The sequence below is a fragment of the Prionailurus bengalensis genome, chromosome B4 (assembly GCF_016509475.1).
Source record: "Prionailurus bengalensis isolate Pbe53 chromosome B4, Fcat_Pben_1.1_paternal_pri, whole genome shotgun sequence".
NCBI classification, from domain to species: domain Eukaryota; kingdom Metazoa; phylum Chordata; class Mammalia; order Carnivora; family Felidae; genus Prionailurus; species Prionailurus bengalensis.
Window position 1 is genome coordinate 20,026,232 of NC_057358.1, and position 13,599 is coordinate 20,039,830.

Sequence of the window (13,599 nt, forward strand, 5' to 3'; positions counted from 1 at the left end):
GATGGTTTTTAAGGGAAACTCTTTGTAGGTAGGCATTCATTGTTCAGAAAAAGCACTTGAATTGCTTATTTATCTCAAGTGAACATGTATTTTTGCTGAAGATTTTTGATTAGACTTAACACTGTTTACTAACTTCTTGGTGGTTAGAGATTAAGACACTTATTGATGACTGTTTTGTATTTAATGGGTATTTATTTTTAATTACCACAGGCTGAAGAGACTTACTAGAAATTTTATCTACTTATATAATTTTAATGAGATAAAGAGGATATATTAGGTTTTAAATATTCTACTTTGAAAACATAGAGTGGATTGTGCAAGAGAGTAAAATGGCCAAAAGCCCATTAGGATTTTACATTATTTAGGTATTGCTATTCTAGCTCTAAATGAAAAGACAATTTCTACCGGAGGTGAGATGTAACTTTTTCCTACTCTTCTGCCTCTTTATATTGTATTTATTCCTGGCTTCTCAACATTGTTGGGGAAGAACTACTAGATGGAATGTAAACCCAGAATTTGGGGATTGACCTAGAGTTGCACATTTTTCAGTTTTTGTTTAATGAAGATATATAATGCAAAAGTCCCTATATATCTATAAAACCATCTAAACTATATGCTTAACTGTAGTGTATATTTCTATTTAATTTTATTAAGTAAAATTACATTAGTATATATTTAGTTACCACAAGTTGTTATGAGTATAGAACATAAATATTCTTCACTCACAATGAACTAATGTTGATTCTTCATATTTGCCTCAACTCTTACCTTCTGAAAAAGAATAATAAAAAAAAATTAACTTGAAATACTTTTGTACTGTCCCCAGTCTGAGTCATCCGTTAACCTTTTAGCGTGTCTTGGGACCAACCTGTTCGTCTGTCTGTTTCTCTCTCTCTTCCTCTCCAGTTTCATTGGGATATAATTGACATATAACATTGTATTAAGGTATACAATGTAATGATTTGATATGTTTATATGTTGTAAAATGATTACCACAGTGAATTTAGTTAACATTCATCACCTAACATAATTACAATTTTCTTTTTCTTTTTCTTTTTTAAGTTTGTTTATTTATTTTGTGAGAGAGAGAGAGACACAGAGAGAGAATCCCAAGCAGGCTCCGTGCTATCAGCACAGAGCCTGATGTGGGGCTTGATCTCACAGACTGTGAGATCATGACCTGAGCCAAAATTGAGAGTTGGTCGCTTAACCAGCTGAGCCACCCAGGCGCCCCTCTTTTTTTTTGTTTAATTATTTTTTAAGTAGGCTTCATGTCCTACTTGCAGCCCAACGTAAGGCTTGAATTCACCATCCTGAGATCATGACCTGAGCTGAGATCAAGAATTGGGTGCTTAACTGACTAAGCCACCAGGTGCCCTGTTTCTTTTCTTTTGACGAGAACCTTTAAGACTTATTCTTGGGACGCCTGCTGGCTCAGTTGGTAGCGCATAGGACTCTTGATCTTAGGGTTATGAGTTCAAGCCCCATGTTTGGGTGTAAAGCTTCCTTAAAAACAAAAAACAAAACAACTTGAGAAAAATTTACTCTTAGTAACTTTCGTATACACAATACAGTTTTGTTAACTATAGTCACCATGCTGTATGTTATGTTTCCAGACCTTATAACTGGAAGTTTCTGCCTTTTGACTGCACCTCACCCCTTTTCCCTACCCTCCATCCATTGTCTCTGGCAACCACCACTCTGTTCTCTGTTTCTATGAGAGTGGTTCTTTTAGATTCCATATGTAAGTTGAGAGCATGTAGTACAGACGGTTTCTGACTTGGGATTTTTTGACCTTACGTGGTTGTGAAAGCAGTATATATTCAGTAGAAACTGTATTTCAAGTTTTGTTTTGATCTTTTCCCAGAACAGTGATACACGGTACAATACGCTCGTGATGCTGCTGGGCAGCACCTGTGAGCCTCATCTCCCAATCAGCTGCCAACTTGATTAGGAGGGCAAATAACCAGTATACTTAACAGCCACTCTGTTGTTCATTTTCAGTACAGTATTCAATACATAACACTTTATTATAAAATAGGTTCTGTGCTAGATGATTTTGCCCAACCGTAGGCTAATGTGAGTGTTCTGAATACATTTAAGGTAGGCTAGGCTAAGCTGTGATGTTTGTAGGTTTAGGTGTATTAAATGCATTTTTAGCTTATATCATATTTTCAACTTGTGATAGGTTTATTGGGACATAACACTTGTATATTGGGGAAGATTTGTATTTGTCTTTCTCTAATTTGTTTCACTTAGCATAATGCCCTTAAGGTTGATCTGTGTTGTTGCTAACAGCATGATTTCCTTCGTTTTTATGGCTGAATAATATTCCATTGTATGCATACACTACCATCTGTTTTAATACTTATACTACATGTCTATATTCATAAATACCATCTAGTATTATTTTATAGGAATGGTATCATTGTATATGTGTTCTGTAAATTGTGATATAGCTGCATTAATACATACTGATCTAATTCATTCTTTTTATCTGCTTTTTAGTGTTTTGTTATAGAGCCACAGTGTATTTAATTTCCTTATTTTTATGTTTATATTTTATTTAGTTTTTAAAAGTTTGTTTTCGGAAAGAAAGAGCTCATGAGTAGGGGAGGGGCAGAGAGAGGGAGAGAGAGAATCCCAAGCAGGCTCTGCACTGCCAGCACAGAGCCTGATGTGGCTTGAACCCATGAATTGTGAGATCATGACCTGAGCTGAAATCAAGAGTTGAATACTTTACTGACTGAGCCACCCAGGTGCGTCCCAAATTGTGTTTTTTTTAAATAGGGGTTTATAATTTAGATATAACATTACTGATGTTTTTGTGTAACCCAGTTTTTTGTTTGCCTTGCTGCTTTATAGTCATTTACTTTTCTTGAAAAAAAAAAATTTTTTTTTTATGTTTATTTTTGAGAGAGAGATAGACATACAGAGTACGAGTGGGGGGAGTGTCAGAGAGAGGGAGACACAGAATCTGAGGCAGGCTCCGGGCTCTGAGCTGTCAGCTCTGAGCTGTCATCACAGAGCCCAACGCGGGGCTTGAACCCATGAACCATAAGATCATGACCTGAGCTGAAGTTGGATGCTTAACTGACTGAACCACCCTGGCAGACCCCTCTTTTTAAAATACAGTTCTAGGGTTCAGTGCCTAGTAAGCAGTAAGCAAACTATATTCATCTCTGTCTAAAAATGTTATTATTTTGCTGTCTTATATGCTAGTTTGAATTTTAGAGTAATAATTGTTTTCCTGTAAGTAAAGAATTTATTCTAGTTTGTCTTCTGGTATCTAATTGTGCTAATAGAAAATCTGTTGACAGTATGCTTATCCTGCTTCAGAGCTGATCAGCTTTTGTTCTGTGGACTCAGTTTTTCTTACATGTTGGCAGATTTTCTGCTCTCTCTTCATATGTCACCTTCCCATTTAATTTTCTTCTGGAACTGTTAATTAAGGTATATGCTTGAGATTCTTGTTCTTTTTTGCTTGTCTTTTAATTTCTTTTTCATCATATTTTCTATCTTATCTCTCTATTGTGGATAATCTCTTTAGCTCTGTCTTGAAATTTATGCATATTGTTAACCCTATGAGTGAATTTCTTGTCTGAGTAAAGTATATGTAGACTTTCTATTTGTTTTTATGTTTCCATTTGCTTCTTTTTTTATAATATTTTGCTATTATTGCCTTATGGATTATATTCCCTTATTACTTGAACATTTGAAATATACTTATTTTAGGGGCCCCTGGCTGGGTTGGTCGATGGAGCACATGACTCTTGATCTCAGGGTCATGAGTTCAAGTCCTACATTGGGCAAAGAGCTTACTTAAAAAAAAAAATACTTATTTTAAAACCTCTTAGAGATTTTAGATTTCTCTAAATTAGAATTAGAATTGTTTGTTAACTCTGGTGGTAGATGTCTTCATTGTAATTTTTGGCTGTGAGCTAATCCTCAGGAGTTGTCTTCTTTGGGATTCCTGTTCCTCTAGGAACACAGTGAAGATGTTACTATGGAAAGTGTTTGCATTTGCTCTGTCTCTGAAGAACCCTGTGTGACCTTACCAAAGACCAGATTCTCATGGCTTCTATAGATTAGGAATTTACAGATTTACAGATTCTTTCACTTAAAAGGAGTTCAGAAGGCCTTTTAAAGCTTTTATGACAGCTCTTGTGACATCATTTGGGATCAGGCTTTTTTTGTCCTCCTACTATACCAATCTTAGCACATGGTTTTTGTTTTCAGGGTTGTCCCACAGTCAGAGAGAGGATGGCAGCTGAAACAGTCATTGTGACTGTGGAAAGAAGTTCTAGGCAGAAGGGGGGTGCAAAATGAAAATTGATTTTCCTCCCAGCTGACTGATTCTCTTAAGTTTTCTTGAAGCCCCAGGCAACAGATTATGCTTAATTTTACTGGCTTTGAATTGTTATAATTCAAAATATGGGTCAATTGGAGAAGTAAATACAGTTGGAGTTTTGTTACTAGGGAAGATCTGGAGAACGGCTTTGGGGTTGGTAACAGCAGACTGTTAGAGTTTGCCTACTGGATGGAGTTCATTGCTCCAGACTGATTTTTGTTTCTTGATTTGGATTGCAGTACTATCTATCTATCTATCTATCTATCTATTTATTTATAAATAATTTATTTATTTTGAGAGAGATCATGAGCAGGGGAGGGTCGGAGAGATAGGAAAAGAGAGAATTCCAAGCAGGCTCCACCCTCAGCCCAGAGCCCAGCGCAGGGCTTGAACCCATGAACCATGAGATCATGTCCTGACCTGAAACCAAGAGTTGGACGCTTAACTGAGCCACCCAGGCACCCTTGTTTTTTTTTTTTTTTTTAATGTTTATATATATTTTTGAGAGAGCATGCATGCGGAGGTGGGTGGGGGAGGGGCAGAGAGAGGGAGATAATAATCCCAAGCAGGCTCCCTGCTGTCAGTGCAGAGTGAGAGGTGGGGCTCAGTCTCCCTAACCAAACTGTGTGACCTAAGCTGAAATTGTGAGTCTGCCCCCCAGGTGTCCCAGGACCCTTTAGATAATGGATTTTGGGCCCCACTCTCCCTCAACATAGGTTTGAGTTTCCAGTTTTTCTAGTGACTCCTCACGTCCAGAACAGACATCTTCAGTGCAGCATCTCTAGTCTTACTGGTCTAGGCCATGTTTTTCTAGGATAGATTCCCCTCCGGTTGTGGGATAGGCACTTAACAACTCCTGTCCTCATGTAGGGAACCCAGTTAGAACTTTTTTTTTTTTTTTTTTTTTAACGTGTCTAGGGTCTATGCTGGTGTCATAGTCCACCCCAGTCTCTAGGGTGTATGTATTATATATTAGATCTGATATTTTCATTAAGTGCCTCAGCTTCAACTGATGTTTATTCTTTTAACTTTTCTTTTTTATTTCTGCCACTTGGAGATTTACCATGATATATACATAATTAAAAATTGTTTTCAAATTTATCTTTGATTTCTTTTTTTTTCAATTTACCTTTGATTCCCGAGTGCAAGAGGGCAGTTAAAATCTCATATATAACTTTCTCCCTTTTATTTCTGTACAAGCAGTTTAGCTTGTATACTTTAAATAGAGTGCCTTCTGAATTGGGGTGCCTGGGTGGGTGGCTCAGTCGGTTGAGCATCTGACTTTGGCTCAGGTCATGGAGCCTGCTTCAGATTCTGTGTCTCTCTCTGCCCCTCCCCAACTCGTGCCCGGTCTTTCTCTCTCTCAAAAATAAACAAACATTGGGGCACCTGGGTGGCTCAGTCGGTTAAGTATCTGACTTCGGCTCAGTCATGATCTCACAGTTCATGGGTTCAAGCTCTGTGTCGGGCTCTGTACCGACAGCTCAGAGCCTGGAGCCTGCTTTGGTTTCTGTGTCTCCCTCTCTCTGCCCCTCCCATACTTGCACTCTGTCTCTCTCAAAAATAAATAAACATTAAAAAAAAAAATGCCTTCAGAGTTAAATATTTGCTAACATTTTTTTCTTATTGCTGATTCATATCTAATATTTGCCTTTAAATTTCTCATAGTTCATTAAGTTCTTACAGCTTTGAAAGAGGTGCTTTTAGAAAGTTAACAGATTTAGTGCTTACCACCATAGATAAAATGTAGTAAGTGGCCAATTTCTCTGGTCTCTCTTGAATTCTTCTTTTACTGTGAGAAGAGCCTAACCTAATGGCTGATATGAAGTAGGTGCTTAATACTTGTTTGTATTAACAAGTGTAACTCTCACCTGTGTAACTAGTGAGAGAAAGGAAATTGATACCTTGCCCAGCATATGGCACCTATTTATTCCCTTTTTTTTGGATTTAATTTTTATGTTTACCAGAGCGATAAATGCACATAGTCTAAGTCTGGTATTACCAAAAACTTTTCTCACTCAAACAAAACAGTACCTGCTGCTTTACCCTTGAACCCTCATCTCATTACCAGAAGCAACTTCTTTTGGCCGTTCCTTCTGGTACTTGTATGTTTCTGAAAGGAATGTGTAAGCAGCTATTGTTTATTTTATTTACAGAATTTTAAATGTTTATTTATTTTGAGAGAGAGGAAGAGAGATTTAGAGTGCGAGCAGGGGAGGGGCAGAGAGAAGGAGAGAGGACCCCAAGCCCACTCTGCACTGTCAGCTCGGAATCTGACTTGGGGGCTCCAACTCATGAACCATGAGATCATGACCTGAGGTGAAATCAAGAGTTGGACGCTTAACCAGCTGAGCCATCCAGGTGCCCCACAGCTATTGCTTTTTAAAGTTTATTTTTGTTGAGTAAGCTCTGCACCCCAGCTGCACCCAGCTCCTGAGATCAAGAGTTGCATGCTCTACTGACTGAGCCAGCCAGGCACCCCCATAAGCAGCTGTTCTTGACATATCAATTTTAGTAGTTGCCTTTCAGTATATCACAGATTTTTGTTAAATCAGTGGTGTTGAACAGTAATATTTACATTATTAGGACTACTTAAATATTTTGTTCATTTTTGAGCCAAAAGTATACTGATTTTTTTTTTATTAATTTCATTTCCTTGGGATTAATAATCATCTTGTATTTTAAGTTTCCTTGTATTCTTTATTTAAGGCTAAATTTTTTCCCTCTGTTGCTTCTTCATATAATCTTCCAAATGGTTAATGAATCAGGTAGTGTATTAGTAAAATTTTCCATGAATTCAATTTTCCTTTTCCTTTTTCTCTCTCTCCTCTCCCTCTTTTCCTCCTCCTCTCCATCCTCTTCTTCTCTTCTTCCTCCCCCTTCCCCTCTTCCTCCCTCTTCTTTCTCTTTCCCTCCCCCTTCTTTTCTTCTCCCCTTCTTTTCTTTCTCCTTCTGCCTCCTCTTCTCCCTCCTCTTTCACTTTTCACTTTCCTTTCCTTTTTAAATCAGTAGACCTTCTTCTGGGTACCATCTCCCTGCTGTCATCTGGGCTGGTTTCTCTTTAGGCCTGGATCTTCCCTTCACTATAATCTTGGGAGTTTCTTTGTTTCTTGCTTATTTTGGATTCTGTTTTGTAACACCTCACTTCCTCATTTCTTCATCTCTAATGGTTTATTTTCTTGTTTCGGTGGGCATCTCTAGCAACTTCATAGAAAATGGTGTGTGAGGAATAATTTTTTAAAGGTTTTTCAGGTTTGATAAAATTGTTGGCTTTGTCATCTTGATTGATAGTTTGGCTGAATATAGAATTCTTGGTTGGAAATCATTTTCCTTTAGAATTTTGGCAATTTGCTTTTTAGCTTTCAGTGTTTCTGTTAAGAAATGTTGTAAAGTCCTGATTTCTAATATTTTGTATGTGATTGTTCTCTCTGGATTTAGTATTTTTTTATCCAGGTTATTTCTGATATTTTTCATGGTAGTGTGTTTCCCTTCACTCATTGTATTAGGCATACAATGGCCCTTTTGATTTGGCAAATCATGTTAGGGAACTTAAGTTCGGTCAATAGTAGAACTTTTAAAAATTATTTCTTTGATGATTTCATCAGTTCTGTTGTCATTTTTTTTTTCAGTATTTTTCTTTATTTTCTTTTTTCTTATTATTTTTAATCAAAAAAAATTTTTAAATTTACATCCAAGTTAGTTAGCATATAGTGCAATAATGATTTCAGGAGTAGATTCCAGTGATTCATTCCCTATGTATAACACCCAGTGCTCATCTCAACAAATGTCTTCCTTAGTGCCCCTTACCCATTTAGCCATCCCCCTACCCACAACCCCTCCAGCAACCCTTAGTTCTCTATATTTAAGAGTCTCTTATTTTTGTCCCCCTTCCTGTTTTTATATTATTTTTGCTTTCCTTCTCATCTGTTTTGTATCTTAAATTCCACATATGAGTGAAGTCATATGATATTTTTCTCTAATTTCGCTTAGCATAATACCCTCTAGTTCCATCCATGTTGTTGCAAATGGCAAGATTTCATTCTTTTTGATTGCGAAGTAATACTCCATTGTATTTATATACCACATCTTCTTTATCCATTCATCTGTTGTTGGACATTTGGGCTCTTTCCATACTTTGGCTATTGTCGATAGTGCTGCTATAAACATTGGGGTGTATATGCCCCTTGGAAACAGCATACCTGTATCCCTTGGATAAATACCTAGTAGTGTAATTGGTAGGTGGTTCTATTTTTCACTTTTTTTTCTTCAAATGTTTGTTTATTTTTAAGAGCAAGACAAAGCAATAGCAGTGCGGGGGGTGGGCAGTGGGGAAGGCTCAGAGCAAGAGGAAGGCACAGAATCCGAAGTAGGCTCCAGGCTCTGAGCTGTCAGCAAAGAGCCTGACGAGGGGCTTGAACTAAAAATCCTGAAATCATGACCTGAGCCGCAGTTGGACGTCCAACCAACTGAGCCACCCAGGCGCCCCCGCCCTTTTTTTAAAACTTTTTGTGGAACCTCCATACTGTTTTCCAGAGTGGCTGCACCAGTTTGCATTCCTACCAAGCAGTGCAAAAGAGATCCTTTTTCTCTGCATCCTTGCCAACATCTGTGGTTGTCTGAGTTGTTAATTTTAGCCGTTCTGACTGGTGTGAGGTGGTATGTCATTGTGGTTTTCATTTGTATTTCCCTGATAATGAGTGATGTTGAGTATTTTTAACTGTTTTTTTAATCTAGAGAGCATGCGTGTGTGTGCAGGGGTGGTTGGAGGGGCAGAGGGAGAGAGAATTTTAAGCAGGCCCCGTGCCCAGTGCAGAGCTGGATGCTGGACTTGATCTCATGACACTGAGATCATGACCTGAACTGAAATCGAGTTGGACACCTAGCTGCCTGAGCCACCCAGGCATCCCTGTATGTTTCTTTATTTGGATGTTGGCCTTTTTTTTTTTTTAAACATATTGTCAAATTTGTTTCCATACGACACCCAGTGCTCATCCCAACAAGTGCCCTTCTCAAATCCCATCACTCACTTTCCCCTCTCCCTAGCCCCCATCAACCCTCAGTTTGTTCTCTGTAAGATGTTGGCCTTTTTGAACTAATTTTCCAATTTTTAATATTTTGTGTTTAAGTTTTTTTTTTTTGGTTCTACTTTTTTTTTTTTTAAATGTTTATTTTTCAGAGAGAGAGAGAGAGAGAGCATGAGCAGGGGAGGGTAGAGAGAAAGGGAGACACAGAATATGAAGGAAATTCCAGGCTCTGAGCTGTCAGCACAGAGCCTGATGTGGGGCTTGAACCCATGAACTTTGAGATCATGATCTGAGCCGAAGTCGGACGCTTAACCGACTGAACCACCCAGGCGCCCCTTTGGTTCTACTTTTTGAGGCAATTCCTTACTTTGTCTTCTGACCCTTCACTTAAATTTTTAAAGTCTATTATACTTTTCTCTTGTGTTCTGTTTTTTATTTTTTATCTTCTGTTTTTATTTCTTGGATGTCTTTATTTCTTTGTTTTTTAGTTGTAGTTGACATACAAGGTTACATTAGTTTCAGGTGTGCAACATAGTGATTCCACGACTCTCTGTGTTATGCTGTGCTCGCCACAAGTGTAGCTGCCATCTGTCACCCTACGGTGCTGTGACACAATCACTGAATATATTCCTTCTGCTGTGCCTTTGTATCCCTGTGACTTATTCCATAACTGGAAGCCTGTATCTCCTACTTCCTCTTCACTCATTTTGCCCATTCCCTCAGGGTCTGTTTTTGCTTATTTTCTTTGTTCCTTCATTTGTTTTGTTTAGATTCCGCATTTAAACAAAATCATATGGTATTTGTCTTTTTCTGACTTATTTTAGTTAGCCTAATATCCTCTAGGGCCATCCTTGTTGTTGCAAATGGCAAGGTCTCATTCTTTTTTCATGGCTCATTCTTTTTCCACGGACACTTGAGTCGCTTCTGTTATCTTGGCTATTGTAATACTGCAGTAAACATAAAGGTGCGTATATGTTTTTGGATTAGTGTTTTCATTTTCTTTGGGTAAATTCTCAGTAGTGGAATTACTACGTCATATGGTAATCTATTTTTAATTTTTGAGGAACCTCCATTCTGCTTTCCAGTTCATACTGCCACCAACAGTGCGCAAGGGTTCCCATTACTCCGTGCATATCCTTGCCAACACTTGTTATTTCTTGTGGTTTTGATACTAGCCATTTTGACCGGTGTAAAGTGATTTCTTATTGTGATTTTAATTTACATTTCCTTGATGATGAGTGAAGTTGAACATCTTTTACTGTGTCGTTCAATCTGTATGTCTTGTTTAGAAGAATGTCTGTTTCAGGTCTTTTGCCCATTTTTAAAAAATATTTAATTTTTAAGTAATGTCTACACCCAACGTGGGGCTCAAACTCTTGGGATCAAGAGACACACGCTCCACCAGATGAGCCAGCCAGGTGCCTCAACCTCTGTCCATTTTTAAATTGGATTTTTTGGTGTTAAGTTCTTTTTTTTTCATTTAGCATATTTTTTAATTTTTTATTTTTTTAAGTAGGTTCCACACCCAACATGGACCTTGAACTAATGACCCTGAGATTAAGAGTCACATGCTCTTGTCGATTAAGCCAGTCAGGCCACCCCCATTCTTTATAGATTTTGCCTGTTAATCCCTTATCAAATACATCATTTGCAAATATTTTTTCCCATTCAGTGAGTTGCCTTTTCTTTTCATTTTGTTGAGGGTTTCCTTTGCTGTACAAAAGGGTTTATTTTGATGTAGTCCCAATAATTTATTTTTGTTTTTTTTTTTCACCCTGCCTAAGGAGACCTACCTAGAAAAATGTTTCTATGGTTGATGTCAAAGATATTACTGTCTATGTTTTCTTTTAGGAGTTTTCTGGGTTCAGGTCTCAAATTTTGATCTAATCCATTTTGAGTTTATTTTTGTTTGTGACTAAAAAGGGGTCCGGTTTTGTTCTTTTGCATGTAGCCGTCCAGTTTTCCCAGCACCGTTTGTTGAAGAGACTGTCTTTCCTCCATTGTATATTCTTGCCTTCTTTGTTGGAGATTACTTGACCATATAACCGTCGGGTTATTTTTGAGCTCTCTCTTCTGTTCCACTTATCTGTGTGTCTGTTTTTGTGCCATTGCATACTGTTTTGATTATTGTAGCATTGTAATGTATCTTGAACTCTGGGATTGTGTTATATCCAGCTTTGGTCTTCTCTCTCAAGATTGCTTTGGCTATTTAGTCTTTTGTGGTTTTCCATACAAATTTTAGTTTTATTCTAGTTCTGTGAAAAATGTTGGTATTTTGATAGGGATTATAGCCTGCTTTGGGTAGTATGGATATTTTAACAATATTGCCTCTTCCATTCCATGAGTATGGAATATCTCTTGAATGTTGTATTTCCCTTCATTGTGAAGGTATTAACCAGAAGGTTTTTTTGTTTTGTTTTGTGTCAGTTTTCTGAAGTTTTCTTCTGCTCCTGGGACTCTCTTCCTCAGAAATTCTTTGTATTGTTGTTTTGGCCTGTCCTGTTAGAGACTTTGCTTAAAAATCTGGTGACTCTTGGGAGTGCTTAGGTGGATCAGTTAGTTAAGCAGCTGACTCTTGAGTTAGGCTGAGGTTATGATCTCAAGGTTGTGAGATTGAGCCGGGTGTTGGGCTCCACGCCTGGCCTGGATCTTGCCTAAGATCTCCATCTTCCACTTTGTCTACCCCTCCCCCACTCGTGTGTGCGCACTCTCTCTCTCAGAAAAAATTAATAAAAAAATAAAAGAATTCCTACACTTGATCTTAGCCAAAAGGCTGAGAAGCGATAAAAAAATAAATAAAAGAATTCCTTTAAAAAAGTGTGGTGACTCTTAGGCACCTATTTGAGATTGGAAGCTCTGTGTGCGTGGGCAGGGATTGTTGCTGATTGCCTTCATTTTAGGTGATCTAACTGGATTCTTTTATTAGGAGACCACCAGCTGGTTAGTTTATGGAGAGGGAAGTCTTTCATCTGGTTGGGATTGACAGACCTGGTTACCAGTATTCTTTGAGACAGATGTTTGCTGGAATTTCCTATTTGCAATTAGATTTTCAGTTAATTCTTCTTTTTCAGTATGGTACCCCTTTCCTCAGCTGTGCTTGGTATCCTCAAATCCAGATTTCCTCATTTACCCTTTCTGCAGTTTCTGAGGATGGGGGTAGTTGAGAAGTAGATTAGAGGGGAGTTTGGTTGTTTTTCAGTATATCCCGTCTCTCCTTTTTAGCTTCACCTGAACGCATTCTTTTTGGATACATACACCAGCAGTGTGCATGTGTGACTCCTACCCGCTAGTGCCTGGTACCTAAAGTTTCTCCAGTTTCTGGTGCTATGTAGTCTAAGATACATTGCTTTTGGGCTTATCTTATTGCAGCAACCTTTTCTGATTTGTTAAGTCATTTACTCCTTGTCTCCTTTCTAGTTTCCAAAATTTTATAGCTGTTGTCTTCTCTTATGTTCTTTTTCTATTTGTGACTTTATGTCCTTTTACCTCACTTACTGGAGTTCTAGGAAGGAGGGTGGAATTAACTACCTGTGCTCATGATGTGGTCTTTTCCCATTTCTTCCAGGGTCTTGTTTTATGTTTTAGTCTGTCCTTTTTACTTGATTTGTTTCCCCTACTCACTTTACAGACATTTTTGAATCTTCCCATGGATTCTACTTTCCCTTTACATTTTTCCCTTTTCATTTCTTGTCTTTTCTCTTTCCCTAGCGAGCTTCCTGGAAGAATAAAGCTGTAGTTGATACTTCTGCTTCACCTGTCTAGTATAGTCTAGCCTCTTAGTTGTACATAATGATTGAGATACAACTTTGTTGTCATTTTAAGCAGCTGTGTATGAAATCTGTATTTGCTGTAAGACTCTCATCATGGACACTTGTCCATTTCGTCTTTTAGTAATCCTTATATAAAAGTTTGTGTACAAGAAATTCTTTTAATAACTTAGCATCAGGAAAAGTGACTCCCTTGAGGATTTGGTATATTTCCTCCTTTTTGATAGCTCTGGTGATACACATTCTGTTTTTCTTTTTGTTCTGGCTATCAGGCAGCCCAGAACCAAATCTGGTCTTTAGTTACATCAGTTATATTAATCTGATTATTAGTATGTTTGTTTCTTCCTTCTCCTCCTGTGGGGTTTAGGACTTCACCTCTTATCTCTGTTTCTCTGCGTGTTGATTTCATTCTCTCATACTACAGACTCTCTACTTCATGAGGCTGGAACCATGACTG

General features: G+C 37.9%; 1 protein-coding gene and 1 pseudogene across 10 annotated transcripts in view; one reads left to right on the forward strand and one right to left on the reverse strand.

The window, feature by feature from the left end:
* Window positions 1-13,599, forward strand: part of MLLT10 (MLLT10 histone lysine methyltransferase DOT1L cofactor) — a 238,329-nt gene that overhangs the window by 8,783 nt on the left and 215,947 nt on the right. The gene's annotated exons all lie outside the window — the stretch shown is intronic.
* LOC122474215 lies at window positions 12,071-12,160 on the reverse strand (annotated as a pseudogene).